The sequence below is a fragment of the Stomoxys calcitrans genome, chromosome 5 (genome assembly GCF_963082655.1).
Source record: "Stomoxys calcitrans chromosome 5, idStoCalc2.1, whole genome shotgun sequence".
Taxonomy (NCBI): domain Eukaryota; kingdom Metazoa; phylum Arthropoda; class Insecta; order Diptera; family Muscidae; genus Stomoxys; species Stomoxys calcitrans.
In genome coordinates, this window is record NC_081556.1 from 87,928,442 (window position 1) to 87,934,441 (window position 6,000).

A 6,000-nucleotide genomic window follows, 5' to 3' on the forward strand; every position below is an offset into this window, starting at 1 on the left:
GTTGTTGTTGTAGCAGTGTGTTATACACCGAGGCGGCAGCCCTTGATGCGATGAAAGATTCCATCGGATCAATCCGGTACGTATAACCGGCTGCCATGGGATTGGTGTTCTATTTGTAATTGAAAGAGATTACCCTATGGTCTGCAGCCGGACAATATACGATTGTATGAATTATTTCAAGACCAAATAAATTTAGCGCAAGACATGTAAACTTATTTTGTATAAATTTTTTGCAGAATCCAAACAGATGCTACTTTGGACTAAGTAAGCAGTTTAGAAACAAGAACACCTCTCGACAGACGAAGATTACACTATACAAGACACTGATACGACCCGTGTTGATATATGGTTCAGAGGCATTGGTACTTGTGAAAGTAGATGAGGCAGTGCTTGGAGAATTTGAGAGAAAGATTATTCGTAAATTATATGGACCAGTTTGCGTCAATGGCGAATGTAGGCCTCGTATGAACCACGAGCTGTATGATCTGAATGACGACGATAGCAAAGTTACACGTATCAAAATATAACGGTGCCGGCAAAAGAGTCTTTTGAAGGCAAATACGGTGGTACACGCAAACGAACGACCAAAAGACCGATGGAAAGATCAAGATCGAAACTTGGTGTCAGAGATTTTAGAATGAGCGCAGAAGTGGAATAAATGCTCTGTCATAGCCAATAAAAGGTAAAGTAAGTACGCAGCAGACATGTATTTAAACAACAATTATGATAAACATATAAAAAAATTTTCATTCGAGAAGGACCAATGGCGTAATAATATTTAAAATAACATAAATTGAAATTAATTTTTTTATATGTAAGGCTTTATTTGATTTTGGAATGGGATAATAAATGATGCCCTCGGTACACTTTAACGCTGATTGTCCCCGACTGCCGTTGCAGCTACTTCCATATTCGCAACCTGTGGACGCGCCCGGTAGCTCGCAGCTAAGCTTTTCGTGACAGTAACGACCACCACCCAGATCGGACCTCAATGTTCCAGCCTGTGTGGTGCTCACTGCTATTCCGTGCCGGGTTAAACAGTTGTCTGTTTTAGTATTTAAGAAATGAAAAGTGGCATTAATTTTTGTCAATTTTAAAACACTAGCGTTTTGGATCAGATTAACGTTTTTATATTTAATGAACTATAAAATAATAGTGCAACTTAGACGATGAAGTTGATTCCTAAATAAAAAAAAAACAACATTTAATACAATACGAACAAATATATTGCAATATAAACGGCAACAAACAAAATCATAAAAGCAATTTACATAACCTCAAATAACAGAATTAATTTACAGGTAGTGCACCGCAAACAGCTGAGTACAATTTTTTCTCGCGGAGTACACTATCTGTCAACGAGTTTGCATAACATTCGGTTGTGTGTGTGCATTATAGTTAAGAGCCATAGCACACACAAATACGGAATATGGCGCGAACCAGTAACATACTCAAAATCAGACTTGCACAAAACTTTATCTCTCGTCAGCTGATATTATAAAGCAAAACAGATGATCGAGCCATTAAATCCGGATTTAAAGAGCAGTGCAAATGGGGTTTTATGCAAGACAAATTCATTTACAGTTAGGAGCAGTTGGCCAACAACAAAAAACCGAGAACACTATCTGTCAAAATCAGTGTTTTGTGTAACTCTGATTTTGAGTATGTTACTGGTTCGCGCCATATTCCGTATTTGTGTGTGCTATGGCTCTTGACTATAATGCACACACACAACCGAATGTTAAGCAAACTCGTTGACAGATAGTGTACTCCGCGAGAAAAAATCGTACTCAGCTGTTTGCGGTGCACTACCTGTAAATTAATTTATCTTGGTTTTATGTTTCAATTGAATCAGTTTCAGTGAAAAATTCTTTTTTAACCTATGTTGCAGATTTACTTGAAGAGTGACATAACTTAAAAAATGTTTTTTTTTTTGGTTAATAGTATAAATATGCATCCTATAATAATTCACCTTGTGTAAGGAGTTGTAAAATTTCTTGTAAACTTTTTTAATTTTGTTTTAATTTTATTATTTTCTTTGAACGTTCATTTGTTCATTAGTCATTCCGTTTGCAACACGAATGTCGAGTTTTACGCAGATCCTGCGAGGTCCAAGGCCCAAGGGTGAATACAATGCGTCTACCAACGCCCCCACATGTGGTAACCCACACATGAGTACCAATTTGATCCCACGTATTTGGACGTGTTCACCACCTTGGTTAGGAGCGGAGCACTACCTAAAATTCCTTCCGATCTATGGGCCACGGCATCCGGTTAAAAACGCAACTCCACGCCGAGCTTATGCTCTACCCGCGATTTGGGTACAAACCACAGCCACCACGTTGCTTCCCAATGGGGCCTCACCATTGTCAGGCTGGAACCAAAGTTCCAGGGGCTCCTGACACCCGTGGTACCAGATTAAAGTCTCCGGTCGGACTTCGTAGCCTTAAAAGACTACTACCAGTTGAATCCCAAATAGTTCCGTACTGGTCACCCGAATGAGAAAAATCGCCCTAAGCCGACCTCAAGCCAGCATACAAAAGTATGCATCAAACATACAACGGGACGATATACACAAAACACAAACAGGACACGGCAGCCCTCACGGGCTACGCCACATAAATCAGCATCAACATGGGACTTTGCAATCAACCAACAATGGGCAAACACCGCTGCATCAACATGGGCAAGGCAGGTGCCAGGCCATGTCATGCGCAGCACCAAATCACACAGTCGCGCGAGCACAGCAACACCTCGTTATGGATAACTAGCGTGTATTCATCCCTCCACTAAGTCTAGTCCGCCTCCTAAGAAATACTTCCCTGGAAAAGGTGGCCAGGCTTGCAACAGTCGTCTCGTCCTCAAGGGCCCTACTGAAATCCCACACTGCCTCGCTAATCCCCATCGCGCCTAAATCTCTAATGTCTGCATAGTATGGGCATTCTGTCAGTACATGCCTCCAGTCCTCAGGTCTCCCACAGTCGCACAAATCAGTCGCGGACAAGTTCTTCTGATGCAAAAATACATTAAAGAAACCATGTCCCGTCAGTATGAAGCCCAGAGTTACGCCGAAGCCAAAGTCCGGGCGGTCTCGTACGAACGTCGCGTCACAAATAAAATCGTAAGTCACCCGACCATTGTCACTGTTCGTCCATCTAGTCCTCCACCTATCATCAAGACGCTCCAAAAGGAGTGTCTTTAGCCGCCTAATATTCCCATCTGCAAGCTCCGAAGCGGTGAGCCCATCCTCACGCACTAATGGAATTCCCTTTTTCACACTATACCATTGCCACCCTCTGACAAGAGAGGATCTTCTTTCGTCCTAAGACAGTCGCAGCAATTCCGTGCCATAAGTTGCGCAAGCAACAAATAGACCACCATATATGGACCGAACAGCGCGACGACTAAGACCCCAATCGCTTCTCAGAACACGCTTAACGATACCGGCTACTCCAGTCATCTTCTCCTTCACCCGATCCAAATGGACCAGGAAACCCATTCTCTCCGAAACAGTCACTCCCAGATATTTGACGAGTGCTACATTCCTGATGCTAGCTCTACCAGATCGAATTGTGGGTGGACGATTCGGCGACAAGATGCCCTTGAGCAACATTGTCACGGTTTTGTCCTCCGCGACATCAACACCAACACGATCGCTCCATTCGCGCACAATGCCCATGGCAAGCTCACCGCGAATTTCCAGAGCAAGTCTGGAATCTTCTTCAACCAGGATGAGCAGGTCATCCGCATATGCGCTGATTTTGAAGGACTCAGCGAGACGTCCCAGCAGGGGATCTATCATGAGGTTCCATATATATGGAGCACAGATGGAGCCCTGAGGGCAGCCACGCTGGATATCCTTCCAAACCGTATAGCTAGCACCAACCACGCAAGCTCTTCTATCACTGAAGTAACTATGCCAGTCTTTAAAAATAGGGATATTGAGCTGAAACTTTGCACAGATGCTTTTTTGTCCATAAAGCAGGTTAAATTCGAAGATAGGCTATATCGGACTATATCTTGATATAGCCCCCATATATACCGATCCGCCGATTTAGGATCTTAGGCCCATAAAAGCCACATTTATTATCCGATTTTGCTGAAATTTGGGAAAGAGAGTTGTATTAGGCCAGTCAACATCCCACTTTAATTTGACCCAGATCGATCTCTCGTTTTAGGGTATTGCGCCCATAAAAGGCACATTTATTGCCCGATTTTTCCAAAATTTGGGAGAATGAGTTGCGTTATGCCCCTTGACATCTTTTTGCAATTTGGTCCAGATCGGTCCAGATTTGTATATAGCTGCCATATAGATCGATCTCTCGATTTAAGGTTTTGGGCCCATAAAAGGCGCATTTATTGTTCGATTTTGCCAAAATTTGGGACAGTGAGTTAAGTTAGGCCCCTCGACATCTTTTTGCAATATTACCTATATCAGTTCAGATTTGGATATAGCTGCCATGTAGACCGATCTCTCGATATGTTTTGGGACCATAAAAGGCGCATATATTGCCCGATTTTGCCAAAATTTGGGAGAATGAGTTGCGTTATGCCCCTTGACATCTTTCTGCAATATGGCATAGATCAGTTCAGATTTGGATATAACTGCCATATAGACTGATCTCTCGTTTTAAGGGTTTGGACCCATAAAAAGCGCATTTATTGTCCGATTTCGCCGAAATTCGGGACAGGAAGTTATGTTAGGCCCTTCGACAGCCTTCTTCAATTTGGCCCAGATCAGTTCAGATTTGGATATAGCTGCCATATAGACCGATCTCTCGATATAATGTTTTGGGCCCATAAAAGGCGCATGTATTGCCCGATTTTGCCAAAATTTGGGAGAATGAGTTGCGATATGCCCCTTGACATCTTTTTGCAATTTGGCACAGATCGGTCCACATGTGGATATAGCTGCCATATAGACGGATCTCTCGGTTTAATGTGTTGGGCTCATTAAAGGCGCATTTATTGTCCGATGTCGCCAAAATTTTAGGACAATGTGTTTTGTTAGGCCCTTCGACTGACTTCTTCAATTTGGCCAAGATCGGTTCAGATTTGGATATAGCTGCCATCAGAGACGTAGCCAGGGGGTGGGGGGGGGCTCGATCCCGAGGCCCAAAATGATTTTGTCTATAGAAAAGTATATTAAATTAAATTTATTCTAAACACAAAATTTTAGTATAACTTTTTAAAATGACAAATTTTCATATTTATAATATTCCACATAGGCAAAGTTTTGATTAGACCGGGACTATTTTTTTTTAAGTAAAAATGTTTATGAATTTTTTCTAACAAAATTTTAGCGTAATATTTTTAAAGACAAAACTTCATCACAATTTTTCCTAAGGACAGAATTTTAATAGTTCAGCGTAACATTCTTTTCAGCCCGGGCCTGACCCCCTTCGAAATTATTTTTTAAGACAAAACTTCACTACAATTTTTCCTAAAGACAAAATTTCATTAAACATTTTTCTAAAGACAACAGTTAAATGATTTTTTTCTAAAATCTATAATTTTGTGAAACATTTTGTAAAGACAAACTTTTGCCCAGCCTACCCCGAAATTGTTTTATAAAGCCAAAATTTCAATAAAATTGTTTGTGCCTAATTTTCTTTAATTGGCTATGACAGAGCATTTGTTCTACTAGCCGAACGTAGAATAGCGTTCCGAGCGCCTCGAGTTATCTTCCACCACTTGATCTCTCCATCGGGCTTTTGGTCTTCCCGGTTTGCGTGTACCACCGTGTTAGCCTACAAAAGACTTCTTTGCTGGAGCTTCTTCATCCATTCTGACAACATGACCTAGCCAACGCAGCCAATGGCTTGTGCCTGCTTTTTTTTATTATGATGTCCCAAAAAGAAAGAAAATTAAAATGAAAAATCACAAAACAAACTATTGGGTTGCCCAAAAAGTAATTGCGGATTTTTCATATAGTCGGCGTTGACAAATTTTTTCACAGTTTGTGACTCTGTAATTGCATTCTTTCTTCTGTCAGTTATC